This window comes from Talpa occidentalis, unplaced genomic scaffold (assembly GCF_014898055.3).
Source record: "Talpa occidentalis isolate TD23 unplaced genomic scaffold, MPIMG_talOcc4v2.1, whole genome shotgun sequence".
Lineage (NCBI taxonomy): Eukaryota > Metazoa > Chordata > Mammalia > Eulipotyphla > Talpidae > Talpa > Talpa occidentalis.
Window position 1 is genome coordinate 98,620,353 of NW_026555331.1, and position 26,618 is coordinate 98,646,970.

At 37.1% G+C, this 26,618-nt stretch overlaps 1 protein-coding gene across 9 annotated transcripts in view; it reads right to left on the reverse strand.

The window, feature by feature from the left end:
* MACC1 (MET transcriptional regulator MACC1) overlaps positions 1-26,618 on the reverse strand; it is a 319,768-nt gene that overhangs the window by 152,148 nt on the left and 141,002 nt on the right. The window contains exon 1 of one of the 9 annotated variants that reach the window (XM_054692415.1): positions 13,826-13,910. The exons of 7 other annotated variants lie outside the window; for them this stretch is intronic. The gene's annotated coding sequence lies outside the window, so the exon portion shown is untranslated. Of the gene's footprint in view, positions 1-7,565; positions 7,641-13,825; positions 13,911-26,618 lie in introns of those variants that run through there. One more of the 9 variants, XM_037508794.2, reaches the window with a different exon arrangement.

The following is a 26,618-nucleotide window of genomic DNA, read 5'->3' on the forward strand; positions in this document are numbered from 1 at the left end:
AGAACCATAAACTGTTGGGTAAAAATGAAATCAATGCACAAAACTACAGCAAGACAAAAACAAAAAGATATAGGTTCTGAAGTGATAGCATACGAAGCACAAAGTTACATGCCCAGTGAAATTCTAGTGTGAAGGATGAAAATACATGTACTGATCTGAGGAATTTTTTTGTCTCTTTTTGTGATTATGAACAATGGTGGGACTAAGACAGGGGACTGTCCTTTCCCCTGGAAAATCCCTACTTCTTCCCTCTTAGAAATGAAAGGGGCTAACTCTTTATTATGAGGCCACTGGGGATTTCAACTAACTCCTGTGGGGATAAAAATGGAAACAAGCATCCCTCAGCAATCCCTCTAATCAACCACGAATTTCTCATAAGCCACTCTCCAATTCCTATACATACAGAATACTGAGAGATAAGTGGGAAAAATGGAATCACCATATCTAGTCATCTTTACTATATTTACTAACTGTAACAACTACTCATTTTTTCTGAAGCCTGGACCCATTTGGTTCTTACTAAAGGTAAGAAACAGCAAGAGACTTTAATGCACCCCATGGCTTCGTGGCAGGCTAAATTAGTTCAGTACATAAGGAATAGCTTAACTATTTAAAAAAAAAAAAAGCAGATACTGGGAAACTTGGGTCCATGCCACTACCAAAGTCATTTTAAATCAAATTTCCATTCACTACAGGGAATGCCATCAATCTTACTTCTCTCTAACCCACAGTTTTCTACCTTTCCAACAACCTTGACGGCATCTGTGTAGGAACTTCTCTGTGTCAGGATAAAGCCTGGTGCAAGAATCTTTCTTTCTGGGTTTCCTGCAGCACTGTAAGTCTTACTGTAAACATGGGGTTTGGTTGTTAAAATACTAACTGAAAGAGGCTCTTAGGGTCCTCCCTCGATGCTATAGGAAACTTTTATCCCTCTGTACCCGCGCTATTCAACTTGGTTTCTGCTCCAGTAGCTCCCCAGAGCCAGGTTTTACCTTCTGAAAATGTCTGCTGGTCACTTCCAAGATTCCCTAGGGTCAGACTTCCACGGAGCCATGCACACAATCACTTATGCCCTTGCCAGCAGCTCAGGATCTGAGGACTTCTCCCCATCTGGTCATATGTGGCTGGAAGAGTGAGATGCTTGCTCTCGGGGAGGAGAGGTTTACAGTCTGCACAGATCATGAAATCATGAACGTGCCCCTTCCTGTCTGCAGATGCCACACACACAGCCAAAACCTCCTGCTGTAGCCGAGGGTGCTTGGCCTCATCATCCAATTCTGGGGTTCAACAGAGATTTCCCTGTTACCTGGCTTTTGTTGTCTGTCACCTTATATCTTTCAATATATATTGTTTATTTGTGTTTCAGAAAACATCTTGCGGAGCTTCAAAACCACACCAGGGCAATAACACTTATATTACAGCCTGATAGGTTTTTGAATGTTGATGGATGTTCTAAAATATTTTAATACTCTACAATTTACTTAGGAAATACAGAAAAAAAATTAAATGAATTTTCCTTTGCCCTTCCAATATCTCCACTTCATTGCAGTCCACATAGGTCAATATCAATAGCACTATCTCCATATATTTATGTAGTAGGTCATACCACACAAGCAGTAACAAGGTGAGGCTGCTAGACTCAGTATCACAGGACACAAAGGTCTCTTTTCCATTTTTACGGCTGCTTATTCAGACACTAATCATTTCTCACTTGAATTACGGGAAACACCAGTCAAGTTATACAGCAAACACTGCTCTTTACATCCTTATATTTTATACCCATACCTAATTTCCTTGTGAATACTCAAAATGTCTAATATACAATAACACTCCATTTTATTTGGAAAATAATACTGATACTACCTAATAAAAATTTAAGAGAATAGAATCTTCTTTTAAACTGATAATAAAGTTAATTATTGCTCTTATTGTTTAATAAATACCACACTGTCCTACTGACATAAGCCTTCTTATGTTATTCTAAAGAGAAATCATCTCAGCAAAGGCAATTAGAAAATCATTTTAACAACTACTAGATTTTTTTTAAATGCCATAATTGTGCTCTAATCAAACTGGAATTCTAACAATAGAAAAACACTTTAAATATAATATTCAAGTCTATGATGAATAAATTAGGGGTCTGCGCAGGACATCTCCCATTTGCCTCTGTAGCTCTATCATTCACTCTTCTTCACTCTATTCTATCCTGAGATATTGTTTGGTCAAAGGAAGGAGAGTTGAGAGAAAAAGAAGTTGGACTACTTCTCCAGTCCCTTCCTGTGTTAATTTTATTTGTCCACTTGACTGGGCCTAAGTTCCCAGGTGTGTGGTGAAAATCATTCTGGGTGTTTCTCCAAAAGGGTTTATAGATGAAATTAACAGTGAAATTGGTTGACTTTGAGTAAAGCAGAGTGCCCTCCATAATGTGGGTGCGCCTCATCCAATCAATTAAAGGTATGGGTATGAAAAAAACTGACTCTACCAAACAGAGGGAATTCTGCCAAGACCCTTTAGGGTTTAACTGGAACAAGAATTCTCTCTGGGTGTCTAGTTTGTGACACTCCCTGAAGAGTCTGGAGTCCCCATATGAGCTAATTCCTTAAAATCAGGAGAGTGATAGAGACAGGGAAAAGAAACAGGGACAGGGCCTCCCTGGCAGTGCAGGCAGTTGAGCGCAGCACTGTGAAGCTGTCCGCAGTCTCTGCAGTGCCGGTTCTATCCCCGCTGGCCTCGGAGCAACCACATGGCGAGCAGACCTCTCCTGTCTCGCCTGCTGCTCCCCTCAGCAGTGTGTTTTGGTCATCGCCTGTTCTGTTCCCTGCTCTGTCTCTGGTGAATCCTCTCACCTTCCCATGCATCTGGCCTATACCCCAGCTCTTGCATAAATTAAATAAATAAATAAATAAATAAATAAATAAATAAGGAAAGAAAAGAAGCAGGGACAGATATACTGTTGATTCTGTTTTCCTAAAGAAGTCTGACAAATCCACTCTGCTTCAGTACTGAGTGTCTGAAAATTGCATCCCCTCATATTAAAGGTGTAGTTAAGTGGCCCCCTCTTCACTGGTACAGATCATACTGGATCTACCTATTGAATTTTCTTCCTTTGTCATAAGAGTGGTACTATCAGACCCTATTACTAGTATCTGGTATCTTACCATCCCTTACTTCTTAACACTGCCTATACTTTTGACATCAGTACGTTCACTAAAAGGACTGGTTCTTGACTCGGGCTACATATTTAAGAATCATGTGGGAAGCTTTTAAAAAGTCCCAATGGCCAAGCCACAAACCAGGAACAACTAAAGCAAAATCTCCTAGGGCAGGATATAGGTGTCAGTATTCTTTAAAGCTCCCCAAGTATTTCCAATGTAGAGCCAAGTTTAAGTATGGCTAATATATGCATGTCTCTTTATTTGAATCACTTGACATGAATTTTGTTTTTAGCCACATCCCTACCAATATGTTGTCATCATCCAATATTCCCTTCAATAAATTCCTCTTGAGGATTAAAGAAACATTTTTTCTTGAAATTCTACAAGCACTTACTACCTGTATTTTCATAGAACTATTTTCTATACTGCCAAAGATCTTTTCACATTTATGACTCTCCAAATATACCAAATTCATGCCTTTTATTAAAAACTCATCTCCCAGTTATGACTCTCAGCTTCTTTTTTATCCCCTCCTCCTGCTGCTGGTAATATTTCTGAAACAGGTTTGACTCTGATGTCCTTGGTTAGGCATTAAAATCTCTCTACACCTATCATAACCTGACATTCCTTAACAAGCTTCCCCCACACCGTGATCTGACATCCTACACTGTACCAAACCTATCATCTGTTCTTTTGACTCCCCTTGTCCCTCATTCCTCCTCTTCATGTTCATGGTGATCATTCCTTGTACTTGAAACCCCCCTTGGTCTCAGACATCCTGAACCTTCAAGACTCAAGTCAGATAGCACCTTCTCAATGAAGACATCACCAATACTTCTATAATGGTCAGCAAAGGGAAATTTTAGGTTGCTATAGGAGATTTCCTGAAGGCATTTGTAAACAGGTACTAGGGGGAAAAAAAGTAATGACGGTGAAAAGGATTAGGAGACACAGAAGAAAGATTCGGATGACTTGTATAAAAGCCCAAAGATGAGACAACATCCAATGAACATGCTTGATGAACTGCAAATAGTCTGTGCAGATAAGCAAAGGAGACTGAGGAATAAATGAGGAATTGGCTGATAATCCTAAATAACAATGGAGTATATACAATGTTACAAATTTCACTCACAGAGTTGTAGAGAGTAATTTGGAGGAGAAAAAGATTAGAGACAGAAATCCTTACCTGAGCTAAGTCAAAGGTAGTGAGAAAGAGGCCTTCTAGTAGCAGGCCTGGTAGTACCAGAATTATGCCTTTACCAGACATAGCGACATAGCTGGGTTTTACTGGTTTTGTTTGTTTGTTTTTTGCATAGAAGAACTGGGGTGTAGGCCAGAGGTGCGGGGACGAGTATGGGTAAAGAGGATTCACCAGAGACAGATTGGGGAGCAGAACAGGTGGATTTATTGAAATATACTGCTAAAGGAACAGTGAGCAAGACAGGAGAAGTCTGCTGTACCATATGTGGGTAAGCCCCCTGGCCTGGGATCGAACTCAGGCCATACTGATGGTAGTGCTGAGACTTAACCCCTAGGCCATCAGGGAGGCCCTGAGACAGATCTGGTAAGATTCAAAGTAAGAGTCCAACACTTCTCAGATTCTTTTGATTGAAATATTATATGAAAATGCACTTTCTATAAAAATCAAATATCTTTCATGACATATGTAAATCAACTGCCATCAGCCATGCCATGGAAAACCAAAGAGTTTCAGGTTTTCTTATAAAAGTTGTCCATTCCCATAATTTTCTTTCTTTCCATTTGACAGATTTTGTAGTCATTTGACTATTTTTGTATATACATACACAAAAGTCTTAAAAAATCTTTTGTCAGTGTATAAATGGACTTTTCATCAATACAGCAAAGAACATATATGGCCAAAATGTTAGTAACTAGGAACAAGGAACTAGTAATCTCTATCACTATCTCTGCATGTTATAATAAGAGAGCATTTTTTGACCTCCAGTATAACTCAGAGTTAGAACTCCATTAAAGATTTTGCTTTCTAGGGCCCCCCCTGGTAGCGCAGGCAGTTGAGCACTGCACTGTGAAGCTGTCCACAGCCTCTGCAATGCGGGTTCTATCTGCAGCCTCTGCAGCGTGGGTTCGATCCTGGCCAGCCGGCAAGAATGCCACATGGCAAAACAGACCTCTCCTGTCTCGCCCGCTTCTCCTCTCAGCAGTGTATTTCTGTTGTCTGTCTGTTCTCTTCCCCTCTCTGCCTCTGGTAAATCCTCTCTCCCTCCCCGGCTCTTGTATAAAAATAAATAAATCTTAAAAAAAAAAAAAAAGATTTTGCTTTCTATGTGGAAATGACATCAACTACAAAAAACTGAAGTTGATATTTCTATTTCAAAATAATTTGAGTGAGGATGTTCTGTCTTAGTGTCACACATGCAGTGATATCAACCATGGAACTCTATATACTGATGGCTGAAATGTCATGGAGCCATATGTAAAGCAAATGTCACCTGAAACCCTCACAGGCAAAGACCCAAACAAGTCTCATTTAAATCATCAGTTTAAGTTTAATACTCCAATCCTCCCTCAGTCCTCCTGGCTCCCTTGTATGCAAACAACCTCATCTCTGTATCATACACACACTGATTCCTGAAACCTAGTGAATCCATACCATTCCTGCCAAAACTTGCCTCATCTAAGAAGTTATAAAAAACTCTCCAAACAAATTCTGTTCTCCATCCACTAAACAAATAAAAGCTGCTCTATCCCATGCTGTGTGTGTGCAGAAGACCATATCGTTTAATGGGGCTGGTATTTTACCAGATCATAATCTGTTAGTTATTTGCCATTATCTTTCATTATCTATCACTCACCTCCATAAATTTTAACATATCATCTTCCATCAAGAAGTGCATGAATATTAAGGAGAAAAATATTTTCTTTCTTTTCCAAGGAAGGAAAGAGGAGTGAGATAGAGAATTGGGGGTGAGTTGGGGAGAGGATCTTAGACTAGGTGACATCCTAGGCATTTTTCTAAATATTACCACATTCAACAAGTTTTTTAATTTAGTCTTCACAACAGAAAAATGAAGTATTATAATCCCTCTTTGTTCTGATAAACATTCTGAGGCTGAAGGAGACTGGCAACATTCTCAAGGTCACAACAGCTATTGAGAAAGGTTGGTGGAATCTATTCTGCTAAATTGCAAGATTAAAGATTGAAAAAGATGTGTAATTTTTTTCTAACATCCCTTTTGCTCTAGTTCTTCAACATAAATTCATGTTCCTGTATATGCAAAATGACCACAAATTAAAAAAGGATGATCTGAGTTGCTTTCATAAGAATTAGACTCATAATAGACCCATGAATGAGAATGTCAGAAACCTAAGGCTTGGGATATCACCTGTTTTCACTAGGTAGTAACAGGACAGTGTTAAATTTTACCTCTACACAATCATTCCTTCATTGAGCCATTTTTATAACACCATAACCTTATTTTAAAGTAAAGATGAAATTGAAACTGAACTCAACCCTAAATGCGAAAAGAATGTCTGTGACCTGAACATATTACCCAGACTTTTACTATTCACAGACAGAGGAAATGACTCATGTTTTTTTTTGAAAACTGGAAGTGTTAAACATAAAATATAATAAGACAAAAATATTTCTGTATCAGGAAGTATGTACTTGTGTTTTTACAAGTCTACTCCACGTGTAGGTCTTTAATTCTTAGGTATCTATATCAAAATTTCAGCATAAAAGTAATCCCATAATTCAAAGGTAATATATTATCATCATAAAGCAACTTAAATACTTGTTTTTAATTATATCTGTAAGTTCCATATGAAATTTTAAAACTTCATTTATTTATTTAAAAATGTACTTCTATTACATAAGCCTAAATGTGATGAAATTTCCAAAAATGTTGAAAATAATAAATCATTTGATAACATGTATGAGGGATTAAAATATGACTGCTAATTTTACACCTAAAAAATTAACTATTGTTAGACTCAATTTGAAGAGGTTTATTGAAATTAAAAGGCAGATTGTTCTCACCACATGCATTTAGTGAGAAAAACTCATCTTCAAGGAGATGGTGCCCAGAACACAGTACATATTTTTTGATATGATAAAGTACAGCATCTCAGAAGACAGAGAGAATAGCTTCAGATGGGTACCTCAAAGAGAAAAGTCTATTTCAAAAGAAGGAAATAAAAATTTGAGGCCTTGTTGTAAGAAAAGGTTTAGCTTTTAAATTATTCCTGGAAAAAAAAAAAAAGGAAAATGGCTGACTGGTATCCAAAGATAATTAAAGCTTTGGTATTACTGACATTGGGTACCTTAATGATGGTGATTCACAAAGTCATAAACCAAGTTCCATTTCTAAGACTCTCTGCAGGAGGGAGGATCATGCTGTGAGATGAAGAATACATATACAAGCCTACCTTTCACTGCAGGGGCGCAGGTGCCAGGATCTGAGACACAAGCGTCCAAAGCGTGACTGGCTATGATGTGTATTACAGAAGTGAAACCAGTGAATCAAGAGCCAAGAAAGCCCTGAGGTTTATAGCCAAGACCAAAGTACACTAGGAACCAAGGACACAGCAGAGCATTTATGCCTATCAGAACAAAAAGTAATCTGAGCACGTTGTGTGAGAATAAAGAAATAAAACACAAGTTTTACAAATGATAAGGGTTGTTCTATCACTTGCCTTTATTGGTCAAGTAGTATACATTGTGAAAGTGTGTAAGGTCTAACTTTAAGTTCATGGGATCCTGTAAGACCATAGGTTCAAATAAACTTTGTTGGAAACTCAGTAAGAAGAAGCAAGGAATTTCTTACGCTTGGTTTTTATTTTCCTTTTCTTTGTCCTGACTCTTTTCCTATAACCTCTATTTCAGTTAATGACACCGCCACTCCTCTTTGAGCAAACCAAAAACAAGGGAGTCATCTTCCCTCCTCACCGTGGCCTATAAAGACTTGAATACACACTAATATAGTTTCTGACAGTTGAAGACTACATCCCTAGGATGACCCTAGCCCCTTTGAACTACCTGCCTGAGAAAATTCAAGGCTTCCAGAATGACCGCTGTTCAATTGGCCATTTGTTTCAGCCAACACCTGAAGATGGGGCCTTATCGCCAGTCTCTTTGAGAGAGTAGGCGCTTAATCCTCAGCCAGCAAAACCAGATAGGTTTCACATAGCCCAAGTCGCTTCTTCCTACTTCTTAGAGTACCTTTTTTTAATTTCTTGAAAAACTCTACTGAGCCCTCGCTCTCTTCCCTCCCTGCTCCTTGATTACCCTTTAAAACACCCAGCCACCTCTGCACACATCAAAGTTGAGTTCAGTTCACACTGGATTTTTTCCCCTATTACAGTATTTTACTGATTAAAATCTATCTTAGTCAACTTAGTGTCTACATTTGTCTGTTGTTGACAGCATTTCATGGATGTGTCAAATTCACTGAGTAATTATTTAACTATTCCTCTCACTTGGTATGCTCTGCTAGTTTTTATACTCCAAATGCCCTGATGAGAACCTCTGTAAGTAGAAACGGCATTTTTTCACTCAAGCTTAATAAAATTAAATGGTTAAACAATATTGTGTCAGATTGTTGCACTACATGTATACTATATACAAAACAGTCAGATAGACTCCCAGTCATCACTGAAGTGGTTTTCTTGAGCATAATCATTAACTTTAAATAACTGTGTACACAGAAAGAGGGCAGTAAGTTAGACTGCCATAAACAGGGCCATGTGGAGAGGATATAGCACAATGAGTTACTGTTTGTCTAAATCTAAGAGGGACATGACACATTGCATTAAATTGTACAGCTTAGAAATTAAAAAAAAATTCTTTATCGGCTCATTTTCTTTCTTAACTTTTTCAGTATCATTTTATTTTGTTTAAAGATTTATTTATATATGCATAAAAGAACTGGGGTGTAAGCCAGAGGTGCAGAGGGTGAGAGGGTTCACCAGAGAGAGTAGAGAGCAGAACAGATCTACTGAAATACACTGCTGAGGGGAGCAGTGGGAGAGTCAGGAGAGGTCTGCTGCACCATGTGGGTTGCTCCCTGACCTGCAGGGGATTGAAATAGTGCTGCAGTGGCTGGCTATAGCTTGATAGTGCTGTCTTTAACCCCTGTGCCATCAGGGAGGCCCTGCCAGTATCATTTTAATTCAGTGTTTCCTTTAGCCACACATCTTCCTCTTTTAAAATATTGTCTATGTTTCATAAGTTTTGTTCTATTTTAGTTAAAAGCTTTTCTATAGCTCTAGAAAGGGGAATTTAGCAGACACTGAGTTTTCACTTCAAAATTAGTTTTGTTTTATTTGCCTCTGACTTATAGGTTAAAAACAATACATTCTAAGGAGGCCTATTTCATTCCATAAAATTAAATGAATCATAAGCCCAAAGTACAATGAGACACCCATAGCATGGCTGCATTATTTCAGAAAACTGAAGAGTTGCCAGTCGGTTGATCTCAGACTTCATGAACCACAGGGCAGTTCAAATTTGGGTAGTTTGCAGTTTCTACCAAAAGGCTACTGCAAGACTCTGGAAAACACAAGGTAAGAAGATGGCTGCTGGGCCTCCCCTGGTGGTGCAGGCGGTTGAGCGCCGTGCTGTGAAGCTGTCCGCAGTCTCTACAGCGCTGGTTCCAACCCGGCCGGCCAGGAAGGGTCCTACATGGTGCTGCTGACCTCATCTGTCGCGCCCGCTGCTCCCCTCAGCAATGTATTTGGTCAGTCTGCCTGCTCTGTTTCCCGCTCTGTCTCTGGTGAATTCTCTTACCCTCCCACGCATCTCGCCTGTACCCTGGTTCTTGTATAAATAAATAAATAAATAAATAAATAAATAAATAAATAAATCTTTTTTTAAAAAAAAGAAGAAGATGGCTGCTAGGCACATTTTATTATAATATCAGGTCTTACTGATGGTCATTTTGTTGCTTTTATTAAAGGGGTTGATGTCACACTGGACATTTTTCTAACTTAAAGATAACACAGAATAACTGCTAGAATAGCATACTACCAAAAATGTAAAACTAAATGCGGGGCCTGTGTGAACTTCTTTTTTTGCCAATGAATTGTAATTGCTTCTTCCTATAACAATTGTACCAGATAAATTAGGTAGTAAGTATATAATTTTTGATCTTTGGCAAATCAAGCGCATTGTTTTCTTTTTTATTTTCTTTTTAGGAACTGAGGTACAGGCCAGAGATGTGGGGTGTGTGCGGATTCACTAGAGACAGAGTGGGGAACAGAACAGACAGACTGACTGAAATACACCACTGAGGAGAGCAGCGCAAGAGACAGGAGAGGGCTGCTATGCCATGTGGGTCACCTCTGGCCAGGGATCGAATTTGTGCTGCAGTGGCTGCAGATAGCTTCATAGTGCTGCGTCTTAACTCCTTGTGCCACTGGGGAGGCCCCTCAAGTGTCTTGTTTTCAATAGTTGCTGTGTCAGTATCACCCAATTGTCTAAAACCTTACTGTTTATTCCTCTGCTTCACCCAGGGTCCCAGTCAATCCTAATGTAACCATGTCATATATTAAGAGCTCTAGCCACAATCATTGAAAGGCATCTATAATTAACCACACATTACTGGTCCCACTGTATATTGTGACTGTGGAGTGTCCTGTGCATTCATGGACTCCCCCTCTCCCTGCATCTATCTACTCTGTTGCCTAATCCTTAATGTTAGATACCTGCCCTTGCAGACACTTTTCAATGCTAATGCTCCAAGTCATGCCCTCAGCTAAACTGCCTCCTGTTTTATAGGAGCCCTGCCTCTTACGCCTATCTCAACTGGTATCTCAACTGGTATCTCACATACTGTCCCTGGACGCTAGCTGGATTTCTGCTTTCAACTGAATGATCTTTTTCTTTCTCTTGTCTGCAGCTAAACTACTGGTAACACCTGCATTTCCTGTCACCGTATCATGCCTCTACTAATTTCCAAATTCTGTAAGTTATTCCTGGCCAAGAAGCCCAGTTTCCCTATCCTCTGTTACTGTGGCTGGGAATCCTGGTCACTCACCTTAGAGCTCCACATCCTGGCCCCCTTCCCTGACTACTTCTCTGTCTTTGACCTCAGTTGTCCCAGCATGCTTCACAGCAGATATTCAGGATGAGACAATCTCAGTATACAAAAAAGCACTCATCATATAAAGGAATTCTTGAATGTGCCCTTTTTTGTGAATGTAAATTATCCACAATTTATCTGTTTGGTAGTATCTATTTTTCTTTTTTAATTAAAAATATCATTATATTTTTAAATGAAAAGAAGAATCAATTCATTTGGTTTTATTGTTCCAAATTTGATAAGTCACAAGATCAAGTTATTCTTTTTGAGATGTCATAATATGTTAGATATTAGGAAGCCCAGCTAGCACTTGCATTATGCAGTTAACTTTGGGTTATGAGCTTGATTCTTTCTATAAAGCTTTCTTACTATCCATATTTTATGCCACCTAGTTTCCACAGCAACAAGTTTGTTCCCATGGAGAACCAAAAATTAACACCTAAATAGAGTTGAAGTTGGAGATATAAAAGTTCACTCAAGTTTTCTTAGAAACTATTAAAGAGCAAAAGGAAAGAGAAAAGCAGAAAATATATCTAGGTTTCAAGTTCCAGCTCAAAGCTAAGAAACTACTTCTGATTTCTTTGACCTGCTAAGTAACAAATCACTCTTATTGTTTCTAGTGGCAGCTTTAAACAGACTTTCTCCCCAAAAAGCAGTTTTAAAACTCACACTACTTAGGCAAAGTAGTGGTTTGATGGTTGGTTTTATTTTAGCAGTTTGGTCCTCCTAAAAGCAATTTGTATTTATATGGTTCAAGAATTTTTGGAATTTTCACGAAACTGCTTAAAATTAAGTCAACTTAATTTAAAAAAAAAAAAACTACACACTAAGCAATGAGACTGCAGCAAATGAAGATTAGATTATTTTAAAAATAAAAATTCTTTTTCTTTCTTTTATTAATGTCCAGAATTTTCTAGCCTATGTATTGCCAATTTATACCATTTGAATAGAGTTTGCAAACTGCAAGTGGATGGAAATTTGGCTGCTTTGGTTAAAAATGAGGGAAAGCTGGTAGTCTTACTTAAAGTTCCCACTACCATGCCAAATTCCTAAAGTATTACCACAAGGCTTTGAATGATATCAGTCAAGTAACTCACACCCATTTGCAAGCTCCATTCAAGTGGCATAAACTCCCCTTGTAAAAAACAAAGCAAAATCACTTGGCTCTGGAGAAGCTTTGCTCGGGGATCTCCTTCCCTCCTGCCTGTCCCCTGCCTCCACTTTATAATCTAGACACTGCTCTCTTTTCCCTTTGTATCCACTTCTTTGTCTGCTGTCCTCCAGCCTTCTTTGTGCTTTCTTTTGCCCTTAAGTTCTGACCTCGCTTTTGCCTTTCTATTCTGCTATTTTTACTTAATATTTTTATCATTTTCTCCCTGGTTTCTCTCATTTCCTATTCTCTTTCCTTCTCAATCTTAATTTTTATAATATTATCCTTATTTTCAGTCTCCATCTCAGATTTCAATTTCTTTTCATTCTTGCCACCTTCCCCCCCCCTTTGTCTGTCCTTCTCCTAAAAGTCTGTGCACTTTGCCCTATCTTTTCTATAATGTATTGTTCCTGAATGAGTTTTTTCCCCCTCTCCTATGTATTATTTTCTCCTGATTATTTGCATCTCAGTCACACTGATTTTGTGTAAAAGATTATGATTGGAGCAATTTAAAGAATGTTTAATACAATAAAAGAAGAAAATTATCTTAAAAATAGCATCTTAAATAGCAGACTGCTTCTTTTTAAGCAGTCTCTTTTTCTCCCCTGTAGATTCACAGTTGAATAGGATCAATGAGATTTGTCATCTATATTAGTCTAGATCAGGCATTAGTCACCCTAATCAAGTAGTTAAGAGCAGGACTCTGAAATCAGTAAACTTAACACGCTGAGTTGTTGCCACTCAAAATAAAATAACTTTTGTTCATTATGTGGTCAACTGACAAGCAGTAGAATAAAGATGTGGCCCAGGACTAATTACAGTTTCGAAGCAACAGTTAACAAGGAAACAGGACACAGAGGTTTTTCCCTCTTACTTATTTGTGTATGATGTTGGGAATGGTGACACTTCTATCATTTTATATTGCTTATTCCATGGCAGGTCGATAATAAAAATTTCTCAAATATTGGGATTTTTTTCTGATCCTCTATTGGGATACACAACTGAATTGCTCTTCTTGATTTGTTTTGAGAATCAAATGTTTATCTTTCTTGTATAGACTTTGACTTGATTTTCAGAGTAGACTACAGTAGAGCACATATAAAAATAAATGGCCCATTTTGGTTTAAATTCAATGCTTTGAACCATTAAGATATATATATATATACTAATATCTTAATATTAGTATTAATACTAATATCTTACATAGTTATATAAATTATATACATATAATATATAGTTAAATATATATTTATATACTAAATCTATTAGCAAAGTGACATTCTCTATGCTTTGGTATACATGAAATTAAATTTCAATGGAAATTATATTTACTAGGCACTTAATGTCATAGTTATCAAATGATAAATTTTCTGTCTTTTAAATCCATGAGAAAATATTTATGCTCCATAATATCTATTGTTTCCATAGTACTCAGAACCAAAGTCGAACATTTTTACCTGTTATAATGATAGTCAAGGTATGTGCCTTTCTGTTTTCTTCTGTTTAATGCTTTTTCATTATATAGTTTTTCTCTTGCTTAAAGACACTGGATTCTGAAAAAAGACTGTGACTTAGAAACTAAATCAATTACAAAAAAAAAAAAATTCAATACAGTGAAATTGTCCATATCTTTGTTTCTATTTTATTGATATAATTAAAGAGTCATGCAAGATGATCAGTGCACAATACTAGGTCATTGTATACAGCTGCATACAACATGCAAGGCCCTGTATACAGATGTATTCACTTTTCAGTTGTCAAGTGACACTATGCCATGCCATTACTCATCATCTGAACAAAATATACCACATAATATATTATGTTGTAATAGACTTGATTTTACTCTCTAAAATCCTGAAGTGTTTAACATTTTGGAGTTGAGAGAAAACTTAAGAGATCATCTGTTTCTCCTCCTTCATGTTACTGAGAAGGAAGATGCTGCCAGAGAAATGATGTATCCTGGGTACAGTTTCACCACCATATGCCCCATCACAGTCAGCATTAAATCCACTTCTCTGAGCTCATTCCTAACCTCAGAAGCATTGCTTTGGAGACATAAAAACTATTATATTTCTAGCACATTAATTCCATAGGTATAATATTTTAGATTTTTAGCCAAACTTAACTCATAGGCAATTTTCATTGCAAACTGCTAGAGGACTGAAATAATTTCTGGATAATGCTCCTTGTGTATTGCTCTGTACATTGTTATTCAACAATATACATAAAGGTTTTTATTGAAGAGGGAATGTTACCATCTCCACTGGAAAACATTTTCTTCAGTGCTAATGTTACATCTATATTACTACAGTTTAATTTTGGAATATTGACCTTAAGTAACTGAAATAGTGTTTCTTAGGAATTAAAATGTTTACTTTCCCAACAATGTACAAGAAAACCACCGGTTTATTTATTATCTGTATGTTCCTTTTTAAAAATGAGTTATCAGCCCACACTTTCCTTCTCTTCTTATTACTCAACCAATGTGTAGTTGTTGCTGTAGTGTTTTGTTTCTGCTCTCTTGTTGCATCTTGAAAAACTTGTTAACTCCATGTCTAAGTTTGTCCTTTATCTGTGTTTCCTCCTCCATGATCCTGGATATACATGCAGTTGATGTTAAGTGCATTTTACTTAAGTGGACAGGCATTAAACTCCCACCAGCAGTGCAGGAGAGTTCCTTTCTCATATCAGGAATTTAGAAAGCCTAAATAAGGGGCCAGGAAACCTAATTATAATAAAGTAAAAATCAAAATCAACAAGCAACTATAAACCAGAGAAACACTACAGGGGGTGGGTGGGGAAGAGGGAGTAGGATCAAAAAAAGGGGGATGGGAATTGTATGGAGACCATAACCAAGATGTATGTAAAAAAAAAAGTATGTAAAAAATGTATGTAAAAAAATGATGTAAAAAATTTATAAAATAAAACTAGAGACACTCCATCACAGATGCCCTGATTAACGGGAAGCAAATATTGAAATTAGGCCTATGTTGCCAAAAAAGTTGTCAAATGCATATATGTTAATCTAAGTACTAACAGAATTAATCATTAATTAAAACATTCAAATGAAAATTACTTTAAAATAATATCTAATAGTGATGCTTAAAATTGTTTTTTCCAGTAGATTAATATATTGAATATACTGATGAAAAGAATAAGCACAAGTGTAAAACTAATGCGTTCCATTACAAAAATCATGATGCTTTAAAATTATTTCCTCTTTCCCCTTCTTTTTCAACTGAAAGACACGTCACAGATTTGATCATGTATTTTCATTTGAGAGAGCAAGGAAAGAAGAGAAAAGGGACAACTTAGTACTCTAAGAAACTATTGCTTCTGGGTGATGTTGCAAGAATGAATTAGATCATTGGCCTTTTTTCTGGGATCATGTGTCAACTTTGAGTGGAGTTTCCAATTGCACAATGAACATCTGGACAGTTTGACGTCTTTATTATACTCTCTGAGTTTTTAAAATGCTACATTTTATTTAGAGATGATTTATTTCAAGTTTAAAACACTTATCTAACTGCCAAAAGCAATTAATCCAAACTCAATAGCAATGCAATTATCTTCCCAGATATGTTTTCCTAACTAATATTCATAATCAGAATACCTGTTGTTTAATCAAAATTAACACTTTATTCATTGTTTGATGATATCAATATTCAAATCTATTTTTTCCCAGGCCTAATTTTGTTTCTTATATTTGCTTTGTACTGAATTATTGTTGTTTAAATAGCCTGTTTAAAATATGACCATTTTCAAAAGATCATAAATTCTTATAAAAGCAGACTAAAGAATTCATAATCATAGCTCTTGGCCGCCACCTAAAGGTTTCTTTTTTGTTTTATCTTATGTAAGACATACTGTGCATTCTTTTTATAATAATATTGTTCCTATATCAACACATGTTTCTACATAAGTATAGGCTAAGAGATTGATTTCAGTGTTTTTTTTTTTCAGTGTTATTTGATTAGTAGTCTATTTGATACATAAAAGCATTTTAAACTAGGTCCTCTAAGTTCTCTGAAAATGTCCTAATCATTCAAGAAATAGTATACCCTTATTATGTGCCAGTCCCACTCCTAGACCCTATTAGAAAATATTTAAGTTAGTGTCTCTGACTTTAAGAAGCATGCATCAATTCTTGTAGAAACTTTCTTCTCTTTTTTTATCTCTATATTGGAATTATCATTAACTAGATACCACTGAGTAAATCAAGGTGAATCCAGAACAAAGAAAAGTCTATCATTAGCTATGCTGGTATTAGTTATGAAATCTATAAACTTCTCACTTCACAATCCATATAGACAGAGAATCCAAATATCCCTTAAACATACAGACATGTTTTATTAGCAATGGCATTTGTCATTATAGATTCCATGCATTTACCCTTGATTTATTCATAAACTATTTATTCACTCATACATTCATTAAAAAAATTATTAGGTACCTACTATGTGCCAGGCAGCCATCATTGTCAGTGTTCAATAAAATAGACTTCTTTTTGCCCTCATGGAGCTTGTGAGAGAAACAGAACAGATAAGTGAACACAACACATTATCATGTAAGCTACAAAGGAGCTTAACACACTGTGCTGTGATAGAGAATGTTAGGAAAAGCTAGATCTACATTAGAGAGGGTAATCAAGAAAGGCCTCTTGGAGGAGGCAATTTTGAAGTTGAGATGTGAAAAATCAGGAGTCTCCTCTCTGAAGACTAAAGAGAAAGAGGCAAAGGGAACCAAGGGCACAGTGAGCAAAAGGGAATTTCATGAGATGGGATTGGAGAAGTGAAAAGGAACCAAATTATGCAGGGCCTTGAAGGACAGGGTAATGGCTTTCAGTTCTTTGGACTTTCTTTCTATGGAAAGTCACATTAGCAGATGGAAGAATGGAGCAGTTGGATTGGAGGCTGCATGGAGAAGGAATCAGAGGCAGACAAGAGAAGAGGTAGACAGCTAGAAGTCTATTACAGAAATACCGATGGGAGACATGATGATGACAGCGACAGGAGTGTTGGCTCTGGAGGCAAAGAAAAGTGAACTTGTTTACATGAATTTTGGAGTTAGATTCAATAGGACTTAGTCACAAATCAGATGCTCCCTTGATTTTGTGCTTCCTTCCCAGCTTGCTAGCATTTGCTAATTATCAATGTAAATTTGAAATGCTCATAAAATAATTTTCCATATAATATTTTATGTCACACTTAAGCTTTTGATTTAGTAAAAAATATTTTCAGAAATTATCTTAATAAAATGAGCTATTTGTACTTCAATAAAGAAACACATTATCTAGCTTCTCCTGCAAATGAAGCAATTTGCTTAGATTATTTAGATAACAGACACTTGTATATTAAAAGTACCAAAGTTTATTTAACTTTAGAATTTTTTTCTAAAGTTGTTAAATACCTGACCTCTTAAAATAGACTGTTTAAAATAAGTGTTTCAAAAACTCTGGCTTATCATTATGAAAAATAGTTGCTGTGGGCCTCCCCAGTGGCACAGTGGTTGAGCGCTGGGCTGTGAAGCTGCCTGCAGCCTCTGCAGCACCGGTTTGATCCCCAGCCGCCGGCGAGGGTTCCACAAGGCACGCAGACCTCTCCTTGCGTGCCCGCTGCTCCCCTCAGCAGTGTATTTTGTCAGTCTGCCTGTTCTGCACCCCACTCTGGCTCTGGTGAATTATCTCACCCTCCCGCGCTTCTGATTGTACCCAATGCTTGCATAAATAAACAAATAAATCTTAAAAAAAAAAAGAAAAATAATTGCTGTACGTTTGTAATATAGCAGTATCCCTAAAAACATATAGTAATATAGATGACATAGAAAAAGTGGATTCCGCCACTCTGAAACACTGGAAACTACTCTGCTTTGAAATAATTTATTATTATTGCCACAGTTGTCCTAGCTCTCATTTTCTTGGCTATAGGCAACCGCTTCTTATCCATTTCAATATGCTGTTTTTCATTAAGTTGGAAACACAGCTATCAAACTTCCATGCAAGTTAATAGTAGGTAGATTTCATGTAAAGCATGAACCTTTATATTTTCTTTTGACTACAAAAACTTTTTTTACATGCCCTTTCTCAAGTATACTTTCAATCATTGAAATTGCTCGACATGCAAAATTCAAGTCAGGGAAATGTCCCCTTACCAGTGTTTTATTTCCTCTATTTTTCATGATGCTCCTCGTAAATGGAATTGGCATTCCCATATATATTATCATTTCAAGTTTCTACAAAGGATCCTTCCATATGACACAACTTCAACCATATCATTATAAATGTTAGGTTTTCACTTGATGCCTGAAGTATGGTTTTCAAACATAACATGAAAGCACATAAAATTTGACCAGAAAATTAAAGCAAAAAAAAAAAAAATCCCAAGTTTCTTATGTTGGGCTATAATGTTATCTTTCCTTTTCTCATCTTGATGTGACATGGAAATAAAACAAATGTCCACAAAACCTCAATCAACCTCACTTTTTCCCAAAATGTCCTATGACGAGTAACATGTGCATATTAACAAACCCAAAGACAATGTTTGAAGTAGCTCTTCCAAATAACTACATTCTCCAAAGCTTTCTGTATCACCACCTTGTTTCAGAGGAAAAAAAAAATGTGTAATGGAAAAGTGTAAATAATTAAAGCATCTATATAAACTAAGAAATTTCCTTCCTGTGTATTTCTTATTGAGGTAACATTGGTTTACAACACTGTATATGATTTAGGGGAGTAGGTTCACACCTTTGATGGTAGGTATGCCCACCATCAAAGCATCCACAATCCTTTACCATAGAGCATTTGGCCTCTTCCCCCTTTTGTTGCACCCCCAGCACCCCTCCCCTTCTTGCAGCCTCAATTCTGCAGTCATATTTCCAAGGTTTGTTTTGGTTTAGTTTTGTCAGTTCCTTTGTTTTGTTTCTTGCATTCCACATGTAAGTGGAATCATCCAGTATTTATCTTTCTCCTTCTGACTTATTTCACTTAGAATAATCCCCTCCAGTTCCATCCACGTTATCACAAAGGGTACAAATTCATCTTTTTTATAGCTGATGAGTATTCCATCACATGTACATATAGATCTTCTTCTTAATCTACTGCTCTGTCCTTGGTTACTTAGGTTAGTGCCATAGCTTGGTTATTGTAAATAGTGCTGCAGTGAACATAGGAAAGCATACACCCCTTTCTATTAATGTTTTTGCAATCTTCATTCTGTGTTCCAGAAGGTTTGGACCACTCCTACATTCTCACTGACAGTGTATGAGAGTTCCTTTTACTGGTTTGTTGGTTTTTTAAATACAGGCCATTCTCATGGTGTGAGATGGTCTCATTTGTGGTTTTGATTCCAAATGTTGCTTTGACTTCTTCAGATGAAAAGTAAAGTTCCAGGTAAACCTGCATGCTTTATAGTTCGATTTTAAGAATTTCTACTACTCTTCAATTAAATTCACCCTCAGACCTACTTCCTAGGTCTGCCTGTAACTAATTGCCTAGATCTGTGATTCTCAACCAGGAGTGATTTTGTCCCCTCAACACCTCACCCCCTCTCCCCGGGGACATTTAGCTCTACTGGAAACCATTTAATGGTTGCCAAAACCTGGAAGCAAATGCAATTATTGATATCTAGTGGGTAGAAGCTAGGGATGCTGGTTAATAACCTATAATGCACAGCATAATCCATCTCCCCCAACAACAAATAATTATCTAGATAATGCAGAGGTCAAGAAATGTGAACCTAGAACTGGTCCAGAGCACTGACATACTCAATTCTTACCCACAATTTCCTCTATCATCAGATAGGTCTGGAGTTCTCAAGCAGGACTCAAGGGAATGATATGTGTATGTGGTGGAGTAGGTGGCAGAATATCAAGATTATCAGTAAGGATTTTCAACCTACATGAATGAGCCTGCGCTCAACCCTGGCCTCAAGTTAGAATAACTTGTCAATTTTTTTTCTTTTTAAATAGCAACTCTACTTAAACACCTGTTCAATTCCCAACTCTAGAAATTATGATTCAAAAACATACTGGATGCCAGACATTTTTAAAAGCACCTTATTCTAATGTGTAGCTAAGCAATAGCAGTCCATTCATTAGAAGACTGTGATTCCTGGGAAGAAATGTTGATAGAGTCTATAGAGAAATTGGAAAATGCTGACAAGAGATCTTGTGAGCGTTCGTTTTCTCATTCCACCAACTGAGAAGTATATTCCCCCCGACATGCCCTGGCAAGAAAAGGAGCTGCACCAGACTTTCATTTTATTCTTCTATACTTATTCGGGACAAAAGCAAATTCAAGCCTTAGTTAATTCTTGTTAAGTTAGAAAATAGCAGTAATAAATGCTGAACAGCCAATTCAGGTATAATGGGCTTAATTAGCTAAGCACCACTGCACCAATAAAATCATTTTATTTACTAGATTTTCCATTAATAAGGTAGATATAAAAACATTAGTTAGTATTCTTAGAATTTTGCCACTGGAGTGTCATGCAAAACCAAATAATTTAAAAGATTTACATAGTTCAAGATGATGACAACATTATTGAAAGGATGCTAACTTGCTGAAGCTCTTCTCTTTTTAAATAGAACTTGCATTGCCCGCTCCCCCCCAAAAATAAGTCAGGCAAATATATTACCATCCACCTCAGATGTTAAGCATTTGAGAGTCTGCTCATTAACAAAAAAAAAAAAGGGGGGGGGAAAGACTTCATTGGAGAAGAGTAAAATGTGAACTAGCCTATTATTATAATAATTACCTTAGTGAAAATGTGTTATTTCACCATGACAATAAGCTTTTCTGAACATGTTATTATTACATTACTTGTGTGGCAAGAAGAAAAAATCAAAACTGCTTTTCTTTTCAAAATGCATTTGTCAGAGGAAAATACCAATTTAATATATTTTTTTCAATTACTGAGCTGTTTAACTATTTCCCATGAAAGCCAAAATCAAAAAGAACCTTTGTCATACTTATGCTCACTATCTATAAAAGAGAAATCTGAAACTCAAGTGCTAATTGTACAGTTTGAGTTCCTGTGTCAGATGGCCATATAGCAGACGATCATAATCTTGAGTCAGATTACCTACATGTAAATCCTAACCCCATCATTTACAAAATGATCTTGGGTGTATTATTTTATCTTTTGTGACTCTTCTGCAAAATGGTAATAATAAAATACTCAGGTCATAATTACTTTTGAAGTTTAAAAGATAAAGTGAAATGAAATTACTTAGCATAGTCCATAGCATATGGATATACTCAATGAATGATAATCAGATCTAACTATCATGCTGGCTCTGTCATTAATTAGTTGAGCAACTTTTATTAAGTCACTAGCTCTCTAGTATTCAACTTTATATTTGTATTATAAAAGTCCTAATGGCTAAAATTAAATCCAACAATTATCCATTGTGCCAAGTTTCTACTAGTCCTGAATTTTCAAGATTGGGACTGCTACAGCAGGTCTGGACATATTGATGTGAATAGAACTTTTTATTTTGTGTTACTTTAACTAATGTGCTGAAGAGTCAGTTTCCACAGATTAGATTTCTTTTTTTTTTTTTAAAGATTTATTTATTTATACAAGCACTGGGTACAGTCTGAAGTGCTGGACAGTGAGAGAATTCAGCAGAGCCAGAGCGGGGGACAGAACAGACAGAACGACGAAATACACTGCTGAGGGGAGCAGAGGGCGCGGCAGGAGAGGTCTGTCGCGCCATGTGGGACCCCCCCACCCCTGCAGCCAGGGATGGAACCGGTGCTGCAGAGGCTGTGGGCAGCTTCACAGCCCAGCGCTCAACCACTGCGCCACCAGGAGAGGCCCTACATTTCATTTCTTATGGATTAAGTTAAGCATGTTTTGAAATATTGTGGTATTTGAATTTCCCTGTCAAGAGTTGCACATGTTACTTATTTCATCTCAGACTGGTATGTGAAATGTCAATTTCTATCCTCACATAAACTGATAATAGGTAAGCTGTCCTATAGACATAACTTACTGTTGTGATACCAAACAAGGGTTTCCATACTTATCCTATACAAATATTTATTATGGCAGCATATATTGGGTTGTCGGAAAAGTTGTGACGCATTTTTGCATAGAAAACATAGAAAAATACGTCATGACTTTTCTGAAAACCCAGTATAATGACATTCTGAGAACTGTAGAAGATTCTCTCAGGTTTCTCTCTGTCCTCTTTCCACTGCTTCTCATCTCAGCATCTCAAAAGATTTCTCCATCTTATTAATGTTCTGCATCGTGGCTACCAATGCACAGGTCACAGAGAATGCATCCCCCAACAGCAGAAATGACTTCCTGGGTTCCAGTATATTTCGGAATTTGAAGTTCTGGTGATAATTGACTTGCTTATAGAATTTGACCTTCTAACCACTTTTTCCTTTTCAAAGTGTTTGTTTTCTGGGTTTTTACCAGTGAGCCTATACTATATTTTATTTCTTGCCCTGCTGACCACGCAGAGTCTTCAAAGGTTATGTTACCCAGATTCCTCTTCATGGCCATATTCGGTAACGTCTCTACATATTCCTCTGTGGAATATCCGTGACTTAATGTACCATAATATATTTTCACTCTCAAATCTACTGTAACAGTTCATACTTCTCTTAGGCTTCAAGTCTATTCCTAATTGTCTTTTGATTACCTCCATTGGTAAATTTCTGTAGGATAGTTCTAATTTTTTCTATTGAGGTAGTATTGGTTAACAAACTATGCATGACCCAGAAGTACTGGGTGACCCTTCTTCAGAGTCATGTTACCATACCACACGCACCAACAACATACCTTAAATTAACTTCCCCAATACATATTTGGTTTCCTCATGTATTCTTTTTTTTTTTTTAAAGATTTATTTGTTTATTTATACAAGCACTGGGTACAGTCAGAAGGGTGGGAGGGTGAGAGAATTCACCAGAGCCAGAGCGGGGAGCAGAGCAGGCAGAAGGACCGAAGTACACTGCTGAGAGGAGCAGTGGGCAGCAGGAGAGGTCTGCGCACCTTGTGGGACCCTCCTCCAGTTGCCGGGGAGCAGCCAGGATCGAACCGGCGCAGCAGAGGAAGCGGGCAGCTTTGCAATTCAGTGCTCAACCACTGCGCCACCGGGGAGGCCCTTCCTCATGTATTCTTCAACTAATTACTAAATATACCTTAGACCTCTTATCTCCTACATATCTTTTGAATTTGTTACCTTCTTTCCATCATCAAATATCACTTTCTTGATCTGGGTCATTTTCACCTCTCTCATAAGCCTGTTTCAATATCATTTTCTCAGTTCATTCTCTAAACTAACACCAGGAGAATGTATCCAAAACTCCAATATAACTATCCTCTTGTTTAAAATTTCTCAATAATTACTTATCATCTGCAGGAGAAAGTCTAAGCTCCTTGCACACTGCTCTAGCTTTATCATTGATTACCTCTTTTCATAATCAAACACAAACTCTTAAAAATTTAATATACCTGGGTCCCTTGCACATTCTGTTACCTTCCTTTCATTACCCCAGTATCCATTCCTTTTTCACTCTTCAAAACCCTTCCCAGAACTTCTTTCCTGTAAAGTCTTTCTTGATTCCCAGATAGAGAAAATTTCTTCTTCATTACACTAACCCTTATGGTCGAAATAAATTGCAGTTATTGATTACACAATTCTGCTGTTATGATTCTAAACTGCTCCTACCAGATGAATAAAATAGAGAGCAAAAGTTCAGTAGAAAGTGGTGAGGATCAAGATACGGAATACATAGCATGTAGTGATTATTTAGTAAAAGGAATTGTGAAGAGCTTATGCATAATTTTATTTATGCCACATTTTATTGACCACAATGCAGTTCCTGCATTGATACTGAATGTTCAGTTGATCTTGAAATAGAGTTGAAGGATGGGACACTGCCCCCTTTGTCCCTGGACCACTAGTGCAGAGTTCACAAACATAAATGTCTACAGGGTTCAGGCATGCAACACAGATGAATGAACCCAGCCTATAGAACAGTAACATGACACAGTGGAAAAATGGTAATTTTTATGGAACTACACCCTGTCCAATTGGTTTAGGTCCTGAAACTAAATAACTCTCAAGGAGACAGCAGGGAGTGGTGAGAACTGTGACAAAGAGCAGAGTGTGGGCTCCTTTTTAAATAGCAGCATACATACAGCTCATTGCCTGTAAAAACGAAGGCCTGGTTGTGCTCAATGTGCTGTTGTTCAAACTAAGCTGAAAATAGGATTTTAAAACATCTCGCACAAAATTCAGTAACTTTTAATACTCTATGGGCATAATGAAGGCTAAATGTATTTGATTCTAAACCTTGTTTTCCCCAGCCAATCAAGAAAAATCCAGAAAGTTCAAGCCAACAATAAGGAATATACCTGAGAGGAATACAAGCATTTATTGATTAGGCAATTATGTGAAATTTAGACCAAGGAGCAATTTTCATCTTTCTTTAGATAATCTCACCATGTTAGATTATGGATACCTTAATAAAGCCAAGTTCCTTTCCCTTGGCCATTTGATCTCCTTTAAAGGATACTTGCCAATTACCCATCCTTTCTCTTCTCTACCCCTTCTCTGTCCCAGGAGTAGCCAAAGTAAATGTATTCAAGGGCTACTTCATCTATGGTTTCCACTGGGTTTGGTACTTCCGGGGCACTGGTCGTAAAGAACTGAAGAGTAGGAAAAAACTGAAGTCAGAGCCTTATTTGCCCTATTTTCCCTCTGCTGGTTCACTGATTTTCTGTCTTCTTCCTATTTGAAGCCCTCTTTGTTCAGCTCGTCCTAACCCTTTGTGTATATGTGTGGTGTGGTTTGTGTGTGTGTGTGTCTGTGCATGCACATGTGCATTTGCTCTTTTAAGTCAAGGGTGCTAAAGACTCCCCACTGTTAAAAAGCCCCTGGTGGGCTGCACTATTCCTGCACTTCCATAAAACCTTCCCTACAGGCTTCAATTACCAGCTTAACTCAGGTTTCCATTTCCTGCTAGGATCCTGCTTAAGAAACCATTTCCAAGATCACAATCATTTCACAGTGTTAGGATCTTAACTGGGCAAGTCTTTTCATCAAATCTTCTAATTCTTATTTTTTCTGAGTCTTTTGGAAAAGCTAAGCTATTTGGCAGGAAGTAGTAGGAGTCTTAAGAATATATTTCTCTTTTGACCCACTAACTTCACCTTCAAATTTTTTCCAAAGAAAGAATCTTCTTATATATTCAAGAATTTGAATAAAGATTTATGCAAATACTTTTGTGACTAAAATGGTCAAAAACTATAAACAACCCATATCCCCTCCTATGGGAATGCCAAGATCTTTTCTTTGCTTAACCAGTTTCCCATTCCACATTGCTCTCTGCCCTGTGAGGTCAGTCTCTGGACTCTAGCTATGATTTCCTATCCTCTGGCTCAGAGATGAATCTTAATAATGATGTGTGTTGATAGGAAGAAAGAAGAGGTAGTTATTCTCTCAGGGCCTTCCCCTCAGATAACCTCAGGTTGCTATGACTGTTAAACAAAGGTGTCAGAACTTATCAGGTGATATCCACACACTCAATACATTTGGCCCTTCTTTTGCCCTTTCAAGCCTAAGGATAATAATGCATCCTTCCACTATTTCTAACTCAGGCTTGTGGAATAATATACAATGCAGAAAGATAACCATGAAGAATGGAATCATATTAAAAATTGTTTAACTCCAGTATGGATACAGCTATATAAAAATAAAGCAAATAATTTGGTGGTACGAGTAGTATGGTGATATAATTCTGAAGAAGTATGAGCCTATACCTTAAATCACATACAACGTTGTAGAACAATGTTACCTCAATAAAAAATACAATTTTTTAAAAAGCAAATAAAATTCACTGTGAAAATGGAATCTATTTTTTTAATTTTCTATAATGAAAACATTAAAAATAAACAGATTCTTATCAAAGGTTGATTATATATGGAAAACTTTGCAGATCATGCTTAGAGGAAACTTAGACTTGGCAAAGGTGGCATTTTTAGAAAGGACTCTTGACAATCAAGAAGGAAAAATGAAAAGGAAAAGGGGAGAAACATGTTCAACTAAGGGTAAAACCAATGAAAAAGCAAGTGAAAGTGTTTGGAAACTAGGATTCTGTACTGTAAAGCATGGGACTGTGGATGGTGGAAAGGAGATGTCGGGGAAAAAATGGTACTGGGAATGTGATTTGGGATCAGAATGTTCAAAGTTTCACAGTTGATTCCAAAGATCTGTCCCATGGTAGGA